This window comes from Typopeltis vanoorti, chromosome 14, assembly GCF_054136105.1.
Source record: "Typopeltis vanoorti isolate ZY-2024b chromosome 14, IOZ_Tvanoo_1.0, whole genome shotgun sequence".
Lineage (NCBI taxonomy): Eukaryota > Metazoa > Arthropoda > Arachnida > Uropygi > Thelyphonidae > Typopeltis > Typopeltis vanoorti.
Window position 1 is genome coordinate 108,351,622 of NC_143562.1, and position 17,555 is coordinate 108,369,176.

Here is a 17,555-nt window from a genome sequence, read left to right on the forward strand (position 1 = left end):
GGAATCTTAACTCCCAAAAGATGAATGTCCTCCATACTATGGATTTTCTTTCAGTATGGCTGAGCTCTTTTGGGGAGTCCTTAAAAGGACTAGCTTAAAAGGGCGAAGCAAGAATGCTTTCATATTCCCCTTTATCTGTAAAGGACAGCGTAAGGATAAGGTATTATTGAGCTATGTAAAGCTCTGATCATGGCAGGAGGGTAACAGCAATAACCAAGCCTCGGTTAGAACTTCATTGGCTACAGCATTGGCATCCATTAGCCTCTCTGAAAACCCATTTTAGTGGCCAAATCCGACATGCATGAGCTACATTGGGGCATATATGTAAGTAAAGCCGTCTCTAAAAATTAGGACGATCCGTAGACCACTCCATAGTCGCCGAAAGACCGTACAACTCAGCGTTGGTTCCACTCAGGGACCCCCCCCCACACACACACCGAGCAGAACCGCTCATATTCCAGGGAAGAGCATCCACCGACAAGGCCCCTCACGGGCCATGCCGGAGAACATCCTCGCCAGAGACTGAAAATACTCTCCCAGGGCAACTTCCCGGAAATCAAGCCCCCCCCCTCACGGGGAGAAAAATTCTAGAAGAAACCTGAGAGAGCGAACTTGCGAAACTCAGCGTCCATTTAGTCGCCTCTTGCTTGGATTTGCATTGGCGATATTTAAGTAAAGCCAACTTCTAAAATTAGGACGATCCCTAGACCACTCCATAATGGCCGAAAGATCGTCCAACTCAGCGTTGGCTCCCCCATCACCGGGCAGAACCGCTCATATTCCAGGGAAAAGCATCCACCGACAAAGCCCTTCATCGGGCTGTGCCGGAGGACACCCTCCCTGGAGACTGAAAATATGCACTCCCAGGGAAATCTCCCGAAATCTAAGCCCTCCTCACCGGGAGCGAAATTCCGGAAGAAACCTGAGAGAGCAAAACTCTCGAAACTCTGCGTCCATTTAGTCCCCTCTTACGACATGCTTGGATTTGCATTGGGCTCTTCGTATCCCAGCAACCAAACAAGATAATCTTTTCGGGTTCCTTATCCTTATAAGGACTGGCTTAAAGGGACGAAGTAAGAATGCTTTTCAGCTTCCCCGTTATCTATAGAGAACAGTGTAGGGATAAGTTGTTATTGAGCTATTAAAGCTCTGATCATGGCAAGAGGGTAAGAGCAATAGCCGAGCCTCAGTTAGAGCTTCAGTGGCTACAGCACCGCCATTCATTACCCTCCAAGGGTATTAATCACTGCATCTCACGGTCGATTCGAGTTCTCTTTTGGGGTTTCAAATCAAAATAACTTTTATAGAAAAATTATACTAACAAATAAAGGGTGTTTTTATCAAAAATTTTAATCGCAGAGCAACTTATTCAAAATACTGAATATCAAACTGAGATTAATATTAATAATTTATTAAAACACAGATATTTTAACTCATTTTCACAATCTTTGGATATAAAGACAGGAGAGACCGTTTCAGTTTGAAAACGAAGTTGAAGACTGAGTATAAATGAATACCTTTCAGTTTCACAACACTGTAAAAACTAAAGACGGAATATTTAACTCATTAGAGTAATGTTATAAATCAAACTTTCAACAGAACTTTTGATACAAATATACATTTGCTTATAATGTTTTAAAACATATTTAAACCATGTGTTTCTTTAATACATTACTGCGAACTGTGACTAATGAGATTTATTCTGGTCATTTTTTCTTGTAAACGTAATAGGATATTGTTTTACAATTCCAATTACCTTCAACACACGCAGCCAAAAGTACATGACTTTTTAATTAGACTGAAATCAATATCCTAAGAAACGAAGCCTATTATGTGAACTGAAATGCTACTTCTTTCCTTCTCCAAGGCAAAGCAATAACCCTTGTAAAAGGTGAACATCGGATAACCATCACGAAGTTTTCACTATCCCCGAAGCCATCTCTGATAGCGGCATGTAAACAACAAAAGGCAGTACTGTTACCATGGAAACTCAACCAGTGCCTGACCTCGATAGAAGTATGGTAACGTTGGATCCTTTCCATCACATATAATCTTACTTAAACTCGCTTAATATCATTGTTGTGAAGACGTTTAACTAGGTTCATTCTTGTGATCTTTTATTTATAACTAACAGTGGAGGATGCGTATTACTGGAGTTCTAATTACAGCTGATTACATGTGGAAGTAATCATATTTCCAACTTTAGTTAAACAGCAAAAATTTGAAACAGTCATGTAGCAAAGTATACTTAATATTTTCTATTCAATCATGTTTCTTTATATTTATTATTTTTTATATAAACTTTTATAGGATAAAAATTTTCAGAACCGCTTTCGACAAATATATGGATATCGGTGTTATCAGATACCAGTATGTTTGTCTGTTTAGAAAGACAAGTTGAACACATTTTCATTACAGGAAGACCACATTTGAACATATTTTCATGACGGGCATACTTAATGTATAATCAGAGTTGGTCTTCTTGCTTGCAAGAAGACCAATTCGTATTATACATTAAGTATGCAATATTTTTAAAATAATTATACTACTTTTTTTTTCATATGCGTATAAATCTCAAAAAGATGAATAAAATGCATAGTTAAAATTGTTTGTTTTTCTTCTATTATTCATATTAGATAGAGATTACTTCTATGAATTTATTCATCAACAAATTTAAAGTATAGGCTTACACGGGGGTGGAAAGAGATCCATAGAATTACTAAGGTTATCACTTGAGTGTTCAGTGTCTGCGTTTTTCAAGAGAAAACACCCTACCAAGGTGGTACGAAATGAGCAAACAGCTTGGCTGTGAAGACAGAAGTATTCCTTGTGCTTAACAAGATTCGGATTTGGGTAGTAGAAAGTCTTAAAACTGCTACAGTTTTACTTTCGTTCTAATATTGGGATAACCATCCACAGACGTAACTGTAAATTCTCAGAAAAGGACTCATAATTCTGAGAATAGACGTTCGATAACGAAAAAGGATAAAAAAAAAACGCTTGATGCATTTCCTTTGCTTTTGTCGAAATCAAAATTTTCCTGCCACTCTCTCTGATATTATGTTTTCGTCAAGGCATTGTCCTTTTGTGCGGCTGTATATTACACTTTGTTTTGTTACTGCGCAAGGATGCTGACAGCCCCAAATACAAAGCAGTAAACTTTACTCTTTCAAACACTCGAGCTATCCACTTTCCATCCTTTCTTATTAGCTTCGGTTTTTCTGTTGATACTTTACCTAATGCCATTTTTCCATTAGAAAAAATATGTTTCTATATTGGTTTTCTGTGTCCTCGTCACATTCCTGCACGCGTTTGTGCGCCAAAAAAAGCATGCTGTCAGACATTTGGAGAATTCCAATAAATTCCCCACCGAACTTATTCTTGAAATCGCATTACTCGGGAGTGTATTGGGAAAAACGCACAAAAATACTTTTTTGTCATTTCAGAAATAAGGTATTATTCGGAGATAATTTAAGTACTGAAAGCAAACAAACTAAAATTAAATATAAAATTCATTTTCACCATTAGAATAGCATTCAAAATATGAATCCACTTGCATTATTTCCAAAGTCGTAAGATCTGCTTGGAATCCGTGAAAACAAAAGCTGAGTTAAAGACAGTACACACAAATTCTTTATTCCCATTAAAACAGATGAGTTAATTAATGAAAAGTTTAAGAAATACTTCATAAAAATCCCAAACTGAATAAAGAGCTGCCTATAAATGGAACGCGATAGATCTGTCCGCTGTAATATCATGCAGTGTTAGTTTTTCGGTTTTTCTTTGGTTTAACCAAGACACTCAGTCAGGAACAGTTTATTTTGTTTGTTTTTGAACAATCGCTCGTTCAAGTTGCTTGGTTGTTTCTCCCCGTTCCCCCAACTGCTTCGGCGATTACTTGCATGAAGTGAATTTCAACCGATGTACAAGTGGATGAAATTCCATCAGGATTTGAACTAATTACCCTGCAGTATTCAAGTTTTAATCCGAGATAATAATTTAAACTAGTTAGCCAACACTTAAATTTACTATATTCGCATAAGCTAAGCCTAAAAAAGTATGCTTATTTGGAACCATCAAGCTACTACTTCGTCTTCCTTTTTACGTATTAGGCCTAGTGGTCTGTTATGGAGCTGTCCATAGCCCTTCGAAACCATACCCGTCCCGAGGATAAGGTGGTTAGCCCTACGTTTTCCGGGTGAAAAAAAAATCCCTATTTCCGTACGAGACCAGCTAACTCACCTTTCGCTCAAAGACACTAGATAAAAGTTCCTCACGTCACTGACAGGAATTGAACCCAGGTTTTCCGACCAAAGGTCTTCGTCTTTACCGACTGAGCTACGGAGGCTCTCCATCATACTACTCACAGCCAACTATGGTACAACCTAATAGGATAACCATGAAAACAGGGAAATAGCAAAAATCAGATTTTTTTTAATGTGTTTATGAATGCTTCTGAATAAATATCTTGGTAAACATGTACTGGCCGATTTATGTCATATATCACGAGAACCAGTGGCGGATCGTAAGAATTTGTAGTGGTGGGGCTGCAAGGCTACCAGCCCGAACTGCACGTAAATCACGCGTTATCCCCACTAGGTTTGGTGCGGTCTGCATTGAATGCAGCTTCAGCACCGAGTATACTAGTCCTAGCCCACACATTCGAGCGGTATTGTATTACAAACAAGAAAATAACAGTTTTTAGATAAATATATATAAAAAAAATTAAGAACGGCAATAAAAGAACAGGAACTTTCATTTTATACTGGAGCAGCTGCGGTCCTTATGAACGAGCCGCCGCTGACGAGAACCATTCTGAAATCATAAGAACCTGTGATTAATATTACACCAAATATGCTATGCTAATCTCTATTTCAGATATATAAAAAATTAATCCTTTTAGAAAGTTAAACATTTTAACGAAGTTGAGGAATTAAGCTATAGCATTTCTCCCTCCCAAAACAATGTTTCCTATGTAAATATCCAAATATGTGATGAATTGTGTTTTTATTTTAATTTTCCCTAAACTATTACCGTCTTATAAGTTGCTTGCTGGTGTTCAGTACTATTATGTATATTGAATAATGAGGTTAAGTGTTTCTGGCTGATTCACTCAGTCACGTGACTCGCTGTGTTATTCTCAATGGAACCCGGCCGGGAGAGGAAAAAAAAAAGGACAAATTCGACTCAGTTGATGAAATACAATCAATCAATCGACCACTTCATGTTTTTTAATGCAGTGCCAACTAGTCTGGTGTAGACCTTCACGCCTTCTATACTAATGATGATTGCACGCACCCCGCAGCCGCGAGCAAGAACGCAACAAACTCTTCAGACGAAGCATCACGCAACCCAAGAACCAAGTCAAAGCAGAGAGAAAACACAAGGCTGTCTTGAGGGTGAGCATGCATTTTGTGATACATTTTTTTTTTTTTGAAAAATAATAATAAAACTAACGTTCTATTTTAAGAGATTCTATTGTATATTATAATTTCTCTGGTCATGCAGTCTAAAGAAAGATGAACAATCATTTAAAAATAATCCCTAAAATGACGACCTCGGTTAAACGCCCGCCAAAGCGTGAAAATTTATGTAAAACCCAATTCGACGTACTCGACATTTTGAGTTGAGAAATAAAAATAGCAAAAGAGAATATTCATAAAATCTTCAAGAAGTTATTCCGTAAGGAACAGAACAGCTTGAAAGATATTGTTTATTCATAAGAACCGTTTGGGGTGGTCATATAGAAAATTTTCTGTCAAAAGCTGCAGTTCACACTTCAAATATTTTTCTTAGCCGAGTGCTGAAAACCTCCACCGATGATAATATTTGAAAGAAAAAGCGTCGAAATATTGTTGGCAAGACATCTCGTGATCTGAACTATATCGATTGAATAAGCGATCCTGTCGTCGATGCGGAGTTTTGAAAATAACGGACAGCTAGAGGTTTGTTTTGGAAAGACTTGAGGCCGACTCACCGGAGAAGGATATTGTCTTGGTATTTATAGCGTCAACTTTGCTCAAAACATTTTGAGAACCGACTACAGAAATATTAGTTCTTTTGTATTGAAATGGTCCACTAACCAGAAATTTATGTTAAAACTATAACTAAATACAAATGAAATAAAATTAATAGCAAGGAAGTGTAAGATGACGAAGGATTTCGATTATGTAACCATAATTATTTTTAGGATAACAAATCGGGTAAAGATCTGTGACTTAGTTTTTTTATTATTATTATTATTAAATATATGAAGAGCCAAAGGCTCTTCGTATTCGGCGACATTATTATTTTTTAATTGTTGTATTACGTAGCACTTCAAAATTAACACACGATATTAGATTATAGATTAAATTTTAATCAAAAGAAAAAAAATTCAAATTAATGCACGTATTAATATGCTAATCTTGCTTCTAAAAACATGCATTTATTAATAAGCAAGAAACAATATCCAAGTTTGAAGATAACTGTGCTATAACCTGCCAAAAAATCGAACATTACTCTTTCAAAGGGTAGATATTCAGTTCAACAAAAAGAAATAAGCTCAACCAAAAATCCATATTTTGCGTAAGTGTGCGCGCGATAGAATATTTAGTTGTTAAAGTAGTTAATTAAGTCACATTATCGTAGTACAGAATTTTTCGCTTATCCAGTGATATAACTAGTGGCTCCACCACTCTGGCAGACAATGAATTAAGCAGTGCGCGTGCCACGAAAGGCGCGCGCACTGATATTCAGAAGTCAGAGCAACAAACTGAAATCATATTTATTCAGTAACGTTCTTAAACCCTAATATCTGGCGCATTCACTATAAATAAATATATATTTTTTCGTTACTTTATTAAAAATAATCCACTAAAAAGTGGATTCTCTTGTCTATTTGTTTATTATATAACATTAATCACTTATTTTATATATACAAATCTTCAAGAAGCGCTATTTCAAATAAAATAAATTACACAGGTAAAAAAAAATTGTCGGTATCATTAATCTCTCTCACATTTATTAAAACTGAAATGCATTTTAACCTCCTTTCTTTCACTTTGTTGCTTAAATCTAGGAAATCGGGTTTCCCTAGCCCTCAAACACGTTTTCAATTGTTAAAACAAGATGTTAAGTGCATGTATTCTTTTTCCATTAAGATACGCAGCTATAAACATAACCATGACTTGAATAATGTAATATTTCAACAACGCGCAAAATAATGCAACCCTAATTAAGCTTTGGATGGAAGAAGAGCAGCACGAAATGCCTTCTATATCGCACGTAAGAAAGAAGTAGCCCTGACACTTTTTTTTTCAGTTGCCAAAAATATATCCACGAATAAAAAAAAAGGTTTTTGGCGGTGAAATGAAAAGCCCAAGGCTAGATAATGATATAGTTGTTGCACTCGCTCACGCGAATAAAAAAACATGCTAAGCAACACTATGCGCTAACAAGCTAAAGATTAATTTTAAAAGCTCTCGTCACACTTCCTATTACAACCGTGACAATATTAAAATTTATTTTGACACTAGCTCTCCACACTTCGGTAGTTATTTAATTAAGACGCGAAAAATTTACATGCTGAATTAATAATGTGTTATAATTTAGATTCAAAAGTCCGGAAAGTGTTTTTAAATTTGACTTCTTCTGCACAAACGTTTTTCTGGGTAAAACGTGTGTAAGCCGATTAACAAATACTATTTGTTCCCACAGTGAATCTACGATACATGCAAGAAGCTGCATTACATGCGCCATTAACGGTCTATTACCGTACAGTCACTGGCCAAATGAAAATCAGCCACAGAATAGAATACAAATATGGTAAATAGAATAATCCCCCCCCCCATTGGTAATTTGCCATTTCATATTTAGAAGCGTTTATTCTATTGTGATAATTTATTCAATTTCCATGTAATTTTTATATTTTATATAATTTATATTAAAATATTTTTTCCCCAATTCCGTTTATTTTACTTTGGATTTACAAAAGTAATTAATTGAATTACTTTTATCTGCTTTTACAATCGGCAAGACCTTTCTCTGCACATGCATTCAAACATACAAATATTTTTAACGGTTTTTATATAGCATCAGATTAAATTAAATATGGATCAGTATGCAACGACGATAAATTTATGTTTATGTTTTAAGAAAGACAAAGCAAATACATACAACACAGTAAAAAATCTTTCTATCCTATTGGTATTAATAATGTCAGCACTTAGGTGGTTATGTACGGATTACACTTAGGGCTATTCAAAAAAGAATGATACGATGATGGTTCGGAGAGGTTTTGTCATTATGACGGTTGTGGATTTTCTTCTCGGTAGAACGTATTAATCAAATATGAGAAACTTTGGTTTTATAGTGTAGCTGCTACATTAACTAGCAGAGACGTGATTAAAGTTATTAAATTACGGATTATACCGTATTTAAAAACGGCAGCACAGGTAAGTGGACTGTAATTGCAACGAGGGCGATTCGTTAGGCCTAACAGCCGTTAGAATCGCCATTGTTAGCTCACCTATTTCAGATACATATATTTGCAGGATTTACTTGCGTAGTCCATCTAGGACTACAGGATACTTGCTGGCAGGCTCCTGGCCCTGCGGGATTATTTATACTGCTATCAACCAATTTCTACTGGCAGGAAATCGCCACTTTGACATGGAAAACATCAAAAAACAGATCCAGATCCTTAATAAGGAGCAGTCCCTAGGTGCTGAAACTCATAATAGGCAAGTTAGAATCTGACTGGCCAGGATTTATAAAACAATATATTCGCTCTAATGATCAGGATGGAGAGGGAGAGGAGAATGAGATTTCACAAGATGAACTCATCGCTGCTCTGTCACCAAAATCCCCCTGTCGAAACATCTCTCAAGGGGAGCACTGTAACAAAAGAAGAAGAACTATAGAAGAACAGATGGATGAAGACATACCAACATCAGATGTCCCGAGGAACACCGAAAAGGTTCCACCTGTTATTCTAAGGGACAAGGACAAATGAACCACTGTCACATCAGCCCTTAGGGAACATAAAATCTCATATTCCTGGGCTAAAAATCAAGATGAAGGAATCAAAATCTAGCCAGCCTCAGTCACTGACTACAGACAGCTGACAAGATTAATGGATAACAAAAGTCTTCCGTATCACACTTTTGCTTTACCTAGTGAAAAAATCTCCAAGTAGTACTTCGCGGGGTAACCAAAGGTGTCACCTGTGAAGAAATCACTGCTGATCTTATGAGTCGGAGTCTAACACCAGTGAAAGTGAGCAGGATGCTCAGAGCAGATAAACAGCCAATGCCACTGGTACTCGTAGAAATTAATAAGACACAGAAAGAGATATATGAACTGACAACGATCTGTGTCCTCAGAATTTCTACTGAACCACTAAGGAAAAAGTCGACAGCTGGGCAGTGCCATAGGTGCCAAAGGTTTGGCCATGCCCAAAAACTTTGCAAGGCAAATTACAGGTCTTTAATATGCGGCGTGGGTCACCAGACCATATTGTATACGAAACCAATATCCACTCCAGCTAAATGCGCCAATTGTGGAGGACCTCACCCCGCTAACTAGAAGGGAGGCATTACACACCCAAATAACCGAGGTCATCAAAAGCTACTTTTCCAACACATTTCAGCGATACTCAAGACAGCCGTGTAAGTCACACCGCGGTCCAAATTATCTCCAGCTTGACAACTCAAGAAAGGAAACAAATGCCCTAAAACTTATGCAGAGGCAGCACGAACAAAGGCTGCTCCATCTCATGATCATATAAGCTCAAATCTAATATCAGTACTAACTGCCTCACTAGCTACCATGTCACAAGAATTCAGTATGACAAATCCTTCGCCGTCCTCCAAGAAAAGATTCTTACAAGGTACCCACTCAATTCTGACAGCCCTCAATAATGAATAAAAGAAAATTCCATCCCAACTCTCTCATGATCACTGCATGGAACGCCAATGGACTTAATAACAAAATTCTAGACTACAAGAGTTCTCTCACAGACACACTCCTGACATAAGACTGGTAAATGAAACACATCTCAGGCCAGCTAATAATCCCAAATTACGCAACTACATTATGTACAAAACAGATAGACTCTCCAGCAGCGGAGGAGGAACACTACCTAAGCCACAATGTTCTGGCCAATCCACAAACCAAGAACCTAGAGTTAACAGGCATTGAAGTTCATACCAACAATGCTAGCAGTATCAAAATCTATGCTGTATATAATTCACCCAGCATTCCATTACTGGTATCTGACTTAGACACCATTTTCGGCTTCACAGATTCCATCATCATGGCTGGTGACTTTAACGCCAAACATACAGCCTAGCATAGCTCCACAATCAACGACAAAGGTAGAACTCTAAACCATTACTCAACGCAACATTCCATTGTTGTAACTGGACCCACGGAGCCCACCCATCACAGCTCAACTGGAAGTTCAGATGTACTTGACATAGTCGTCCTCAAAAACATCGGATACCAATATCAGCTGGAAACAATAAATGAACTTTCGTCCGATCACAACCCTATTCTGCTTCAACTCAGTACAGAAGAACAATTCTCCCCTCCCCACTCTTTCATATCTTGGGACAAACTCTCCAGAATCCTACCTGATCACACTGGCCCACTCCCTGCTATTCACACTAAAGAGGAGATAGAATTGGCTGCAAACAACCTTACCAGTCAAATAAAAAATGCAATAAAGTCCATTACCCAAGCTACAGTCTTTCACCCAAGTGGTCGGATCCTTGAGGAAATCATGGATTTAATCAGACTGAAAAACAAAACCAGAAAGAACCAGAAAGAGGTATCACAACACAAGAGCCCCTCAAGATAAAACAAATTTGAATAAATTAAACAGACAAGTCCGAGAAGCCCTCCAAAAACATCGAAACCAAGAATGGGAATCTAAGCTAACGAAATTAAACCCAGAAGACAACTCCATTTGGAAGTTTCTGAGAACCTTCCGCACTAAAAGACAACTTTTACCCCCAATTCAGACCACGAAAGGAATAGCCCATACTGACAAGGAAAAGGCAGAGGCTCTGGCTGACAGCTTGGAAACTCAATGCAGCCCCTCTTATGAAAATTTGAACATCAATCTCATCTACAAGATTCACCGCCGAGTCAAGCAGGCCATAACGCAACAGAAAGATGACCTAGAACCTCTCACACCCACTTCTCCAACAGAAGTTATAAATATTATAACCCACCTGAACAACAATAAAGCTCCAGGTTCAGATGGAATTACAAACAAAATAATCAAACTACTCCCCAGAAAAGCCATCGTACATCTAGTCAACACAATTAATGCCATCCTCAGATTCAAATATTTCCCTTTAACATCAGATAGCAGATGTCACACCAATCAAAAACATTGGAAAAAAACACCCAACTCACTGAAAGCTACAGACCTATCAGTCTTCTGCCTAACCTTGGAAAGATCGCAGAAAAGTAATCCTTACTAGGCTTCCATCACAAACGGATAAACTAGGTATAATCCCAAATGAGCAATTTGAATTTAGAAAAAACCACTCCACAGTTCAGCAGATCCACAGGCTGATCGAATACATCTCCGAAGGCTTCAACCGGAACCTTCATACAGCTGAAGTCTTTTTAGATGCTGCAAAGGCTTTTGATAAGGTGTGGCATCAGGGTCTTCTCTACAAGCTCATCACATTCAATATGCCTACTAATCTAGTTAAAATAATTCACTCTTACCTCAGAGACGGATACGTGCAAGTCAAAATAAATGAAACTGTATCAACCAGACGCAAGGTTCTGGCGGGAGTGCCGCAGGGCTCACTCTTGGCCCCCTTGCTGTTTTCTATCTACATAGCTGATATCCCTCAAAACCCAAGCTCAACAATCGCTGTATTATATGCTGATGATGCTGCATTATTAGCAAGATCTCTCAGCCCCAAATTAGCTATCAAAAGACTCCAAAACAGTATTCACACACTAGAGAAATGGTTGATGGACTGGAGAATCCAAGCCAACCCACAGAAGAGTTCAGCCATACTGTTCACTAGAAAAAAGCCTCAAATCAAGGAAGATATGCATTTACTAGGTGTTAAAATCCCATGGCAGAATACAGTCAAATATCTCGGCGTAATTCTCGATAAAAAACTAGAATTCACCAATCATATAGAACACATAAGTTCAAAGACATCCAAAGTAATAGCGCAGCTCTACCCCATGATCAACAGAAAAAGTAAATTCGATACTCAGAACAAACTACTCATATACAAGATGATAATACGCCCAGTCATCACTTACGCATCTCCTGCATGGAGTCATACTTCGAACACAAATATTCAAAAGCTGCAGAGAATACAGAACAAATGTCTGAGAATGAGTTTGGATGCCCCGTGGTTTATCAGAAACTCCCAAATTCACAGAGAAGTCAACATTCCCTACATCACATCTGTCCTTCACGACCTAGCTGAAAAGTTCTTCATCAAGACAATTAATCATTCGAACCCACTGATCAAGCAAGCTTCAGACTATAATGAAGCAGATTTCTGCAAATACAAGCGACCCAAGACAATTCTATGCTCAGCTGAACACAGTTAATCTCACTGCCCTTTCAGGGCGAGCTTAAAGCTCAATAATTCTCCACCCAAAGAACTTTCCTTTTCAGATGGAGGGGAATATGAAAAGCATTTATGCTTCACCCATCAAGTCAGTATCGTTCTGCGTGGGTAAGTACATAGACAAAGGAAACACAGCAAAAAAATAAATAAAAAATGAATAAAATAAAATAGGTGTGAAAAATTTGATGAAATAAGTTAACGCAAGTTCCATTAGAACATGTAATCCCGTAAAAATAAGGGGAACAAAATTTGAAAATGAAGTCATCTCTACTTCATTTTTGCATTGATATAAGTAGCTTTTATCTTAAAGGACTCCATTAAAAATACAAAAAAAAATCTTATTTACCATAATCTTGACAGCTGTCATTGCATGGATGTCCATTTCCAGAAGTCAACTTGATCATTAATTCAACTACTGTAACTTTGTATCAAGTTATTTATCTTTCCGAAAGATGATTAAAATCAAATGATAAAAAGATTTTAAACATTTAGTGTAATACATCATCGCTCAAACCCCTAATGATTATTTCGATGCAGTTACAGCACTTGCGATTTTAAAAAAATAATAAATAAATAAATAAAATAAATAAAAAATAACGGTTCATTTTAGAACAAAATGAGGTGTATAATTTGTACCGTTCATTTATTATAACCCAAACTTACATAATTGTTCATTTTATTTATTTTCACTCAAGTATGACAAAATCAAAACTCCTGAGGTTTTGATATACGAAAAGAAAAAAAATAGACTGCACCCAAGTCTCTTTAGCAGAATTACAGTTTTATAGGCTTAGATCTCTTAATTTTCCTCATTTAGTAATAGTAACAAATCCAGTATACAAGTGTGCAATAGCAAACTTTGTTGTTAAAGCAAAAATTCTCCTCCCTCCAGCTATAAACTGGCGATCCATTCGCTTCTAAAGAAAATGGCAACTGAAAGAAACTGGGACGTTCTGAAGTAAGTTGATTCTGGTATAAAGCAACAGAATCTGTGTCAATTATGAAAAGATGGAAAAACACACACAATCAAAGAAAACCCAGTAAGGATTAAAGAACTGAAAGAATGTATTCTCGAAGTCATTACATCAGAGAATGTACGTAGAAAACGTGGCAGGAGTTTGAATATAGTCTGGATATTTGCTAGAGGTGCATATATGGATTTCTTGTGGCTTGCGACACCTGAAATTTGTTCTTGTTAAATGAAGTGTGATTTACACTCCTCTAATGCAGCTTTCGAGATATAAACACGTTTATCCAGTTAAAGTTTATGAAATACAATGAGTGTTTCCAATTCGAAGTTAAATTAAAATTAAAATGGAGAACAGACCTTTAGTTAATTTTGACGACAAACTATTGATGAACTTCCTCTGTGTGCCTTATAGTCCTTATAAGGACTGGCTTAAAGGGGCGAAGCAAGAATGCTTTTCATCTTCCCCGTTAGCTGTAGAGGACAGTGTAGGGATAAGGTGTTATTGAACTATTAAAGCTCTGATCATGGCAGGAGGGTAACAGCAATAGCAGAGCCTCGGTTAGAACTTCATTGGCTACAGCATATTTTGTAGTATGTCACGCATCTCGCAGTCGATTTGAGATCAGCATCCAGCCAAATCTCCTCTGTGTGCAAAACGCAAGACTTTGCTGACTATAAGGGTGAAGCAAAATACTTTTATAATCCCTGCTATCTGATAAGGTTGCTGTGTAGGGAAACGTTTATGAGCTAAGTGCTCTGCCTGAGTGGGCGCGATTTAAAGATCTTCATTTGGAAGTAGGATGGCCTTGGATCTCCTATATTTGGAGAAGTCTGGTTCATCATAATTTGCTGCTTGTACTTCCACTAATTCATTTGGATGTGAAGAGGATGCTGAGAAGAACTTTACTGCTGAAGACATCAGGAAAGAGTAGATGTGGGGATATTTGTATCCCGGTGGAGTTGGACATTTCTGATATACCACGGTGCGTTTAAGATCATGCGGAGACATTTGTTTTGCACTCACTGTAGTTTGATTCCAATTAAATCCTGTGATGATGTATTCTACCGTCTATGGATGTTGGGTGGTGCTGTGATTTTGACGGAAGCCAAATTGTTCTTGTGGAATGATATTTAGTTGGTTGACATGATCTTGGAGTCTGATGAGGATGATTTTCTCTGTTATGTTCTCTACGTTGGATAGCAAGCTGATGGGACGGTAATTTTCAGGTAGGCGTGGGTCTTTGCCTGGTTTGTGAATTGGGATGATGTCACTATTTTCCATGACTGGGGGAAGTGCTGCCATTTGAGGATGGAGTTTATGATGTTTGTCAGATGTGCTATGGCTTTACGTAGTAGTGCCTTGATGACTTTGTTAGTGATGCCGTCAGGTCCTGGGCATTTTTGATCTTGAGATGGTTGATGATACCGATTATTTCGGTAGGCATTATAGGGCTTGGATTGTCATCGGGACGATTTACTGTGAACCTGACTTTACGATGGATCTTGTATACATGGCTGATGTATACAAGATCCATCGGTTCTCATATGCAGGACTGCATTGTTTCTCTAGGTTTCTTGCTATGGCTTCGGCTTTGTCAGCATCTGTGTACGTAAGGTGCTGTTCTGCTTGCAGAGGGGGAAGGGATTTGCGCTTGTTCCTGAGGTTGTTTAGGAATTTCCATATGGAATGATCTGCTGTGGAGATGGAGGTGAGCTTGTTGTCCCATTGTTGATCCCTGTGGTTCTGGAGAGCTTCTCGGACAGATTTCTTTAATCTGTTGCGGGCTGTTTTGTCCTGGGGAGCAGCACGAGTGTTCTGATATCTTTTTCTTTGTCTGTTTTTTCCCTTATTAAGTCCATGATTTCTTCCGGGAGACGGTTTTGTTTGTGGGTACTCGTGGATACTGTGGCTGCTGTTATGGCTTTATTGATTTGATTGGCGAGGTTCTTTATTGCCGTGTCTATTTTTTCCTTGGCTTTATATGGGGAACCGGACCAACATGTTCTGGTAGCACTTTCCTAAGTTTCTCCCACACAATGGAGGTTTGGGGGGAAGGTGACTGGTCTTTGTTAACTAAGTGAAGTATGATTGGGTTGTGGTCTGATGATAATTCGTTCAGTGCTTGAATGCTGTGCTGGTATTTGATGTTGTGTAGGATGGCGATGTCTAGGATGTCGGCTGTGCCAGTTGGGCTGTGGTGGGTCCTGTTACGAAAGCGTTGTTTAATCCTGTGTAGCAGAAGAGGATACGGCCATTTTTATTTGTGGTTCTCCTGTTCCAGGAGGGATGTTTGGAGTTTAAGTCCCCAGCGACGATGATGGATTCATTTATGAATCCATCATCGTCGCTGTCAGAAAATAGCAGGGTCTTGGCGGGGGAGTTGTAGGTGGCGTAGATTTTAAGTTTTCCAGTTGAATTTATGTGGACTTCGACACCGGCGAGTTCTAATTTGGAGGTTGGGCGGGGGGGGGGGTGAGTATTCCATTGTGCCTGATGCAGTTCCTGATAAATATGGCTGTACCACCGCCTCTGTAGCCGTCTCCTCTGTGTGCCCTTATCCTTATAAGGACTGGCTTAAAGGGGCGAAGCAAGAATACTTTTCATCTTCCCCGTTATCCGTAGAGGACAGTGTAGGGATAAGGTGTTATTGGGCAATTAAAGCTCTGATCATGGCAGGAGGGGCAGAGCCTCAGTTAGAACTTCATTGGCTACAGCATTGCCATCCATTACCCTCCAAGGGTTATTGGATTGAATGAATCAATCACCGCATCTCATGGTCGATTGATTCCATCAACCTTCTGTGTGCATGGATGTTGGGGATTATTTTTAGCTGGGAGATGTATTTCATCGTTTGGTGTGAGACAAATTACTCGGCATATTTAAGACGGAAGTGGTTTGAAAAAGTTCCATGTTTGGTTTCTGGAGCAGAATTTCCGGATTATGTAGAAAATAAATAAAAATACAAAAAATATATAACATTAATAAAAATAAAGAAATCCTTAGCCCTTCCATGGTACTAATGTGCTATCAGAGTACTTAAAACTTTTTGACACACAAAAAATCCCTTTCTGATTAAGTAATTTTATTCATTTCTCTCTTGTAAAATGCTTCTGTCCCAAGATTTCACATAGAAGATTTTAACCTAAACATTTCAATCGGAACTCATAAATTATTTGAGCTGGCAACAGCACACAAAAAGTCGAAGTACGTTTGAGAATCAGCACTGGTATTTGTAGTGCACTGACGAGTTCTCGTTATATTTTGCTAAGCTTTTTAATACCGTTAACACCAATCTAGTATATTACATTTCTTTAAGTTAATGTAAAAGAATTATTTCTAGCTGCAACAATCTTGGTTCCCATCCCGTCGTAGCACTACTTTTAATGTCATTATAAATTTCAGCAATCGTAATGAAAGAAATAAAACGAAACCCGTCGTCGTAATCATTCAAGAAATCAATACCGAAATATCTGCGGCATTATTAAGGAAGAGAAATTTTTACAAAACTTAAAACCTTAACAGGGCAATTTCGAGGATCTTTTCAGTCTAATAAAACCCGCTCATTTATCGCCGAGCAGTCCGGGAATGCGAGCACCTCCTTCCCTTCCTGCTGCTAAATAAAGATATCCCAGAAATTTGCCAGAAACAGATCTCGACGGCGAAATCCAATTTCCATTGTAAATTGTGGCTCTAGAATAGCACCCTTGCCGAGAATTCAGACGGTGAGTGCTAATTAGCATATTTAATTTTCAATGGCCTTTACCCTGATCGCATATAAAGCCATGGCGGAGAAAGAATCAGTAATTACACTTTTCCCCTCCCCGACCAAGGCAAACATAAAAGCCTCCGTAGCAGCCTTGCCAACTTGGATTAAATCGTCACTAAGGTCGTATCACAGGTTACCATATAATGCGCTCTTGTTTCTTTGGACTAGAATAACTTGGCCGAGTTAATTAAGGATTCTCGCATTTTCACACACAAA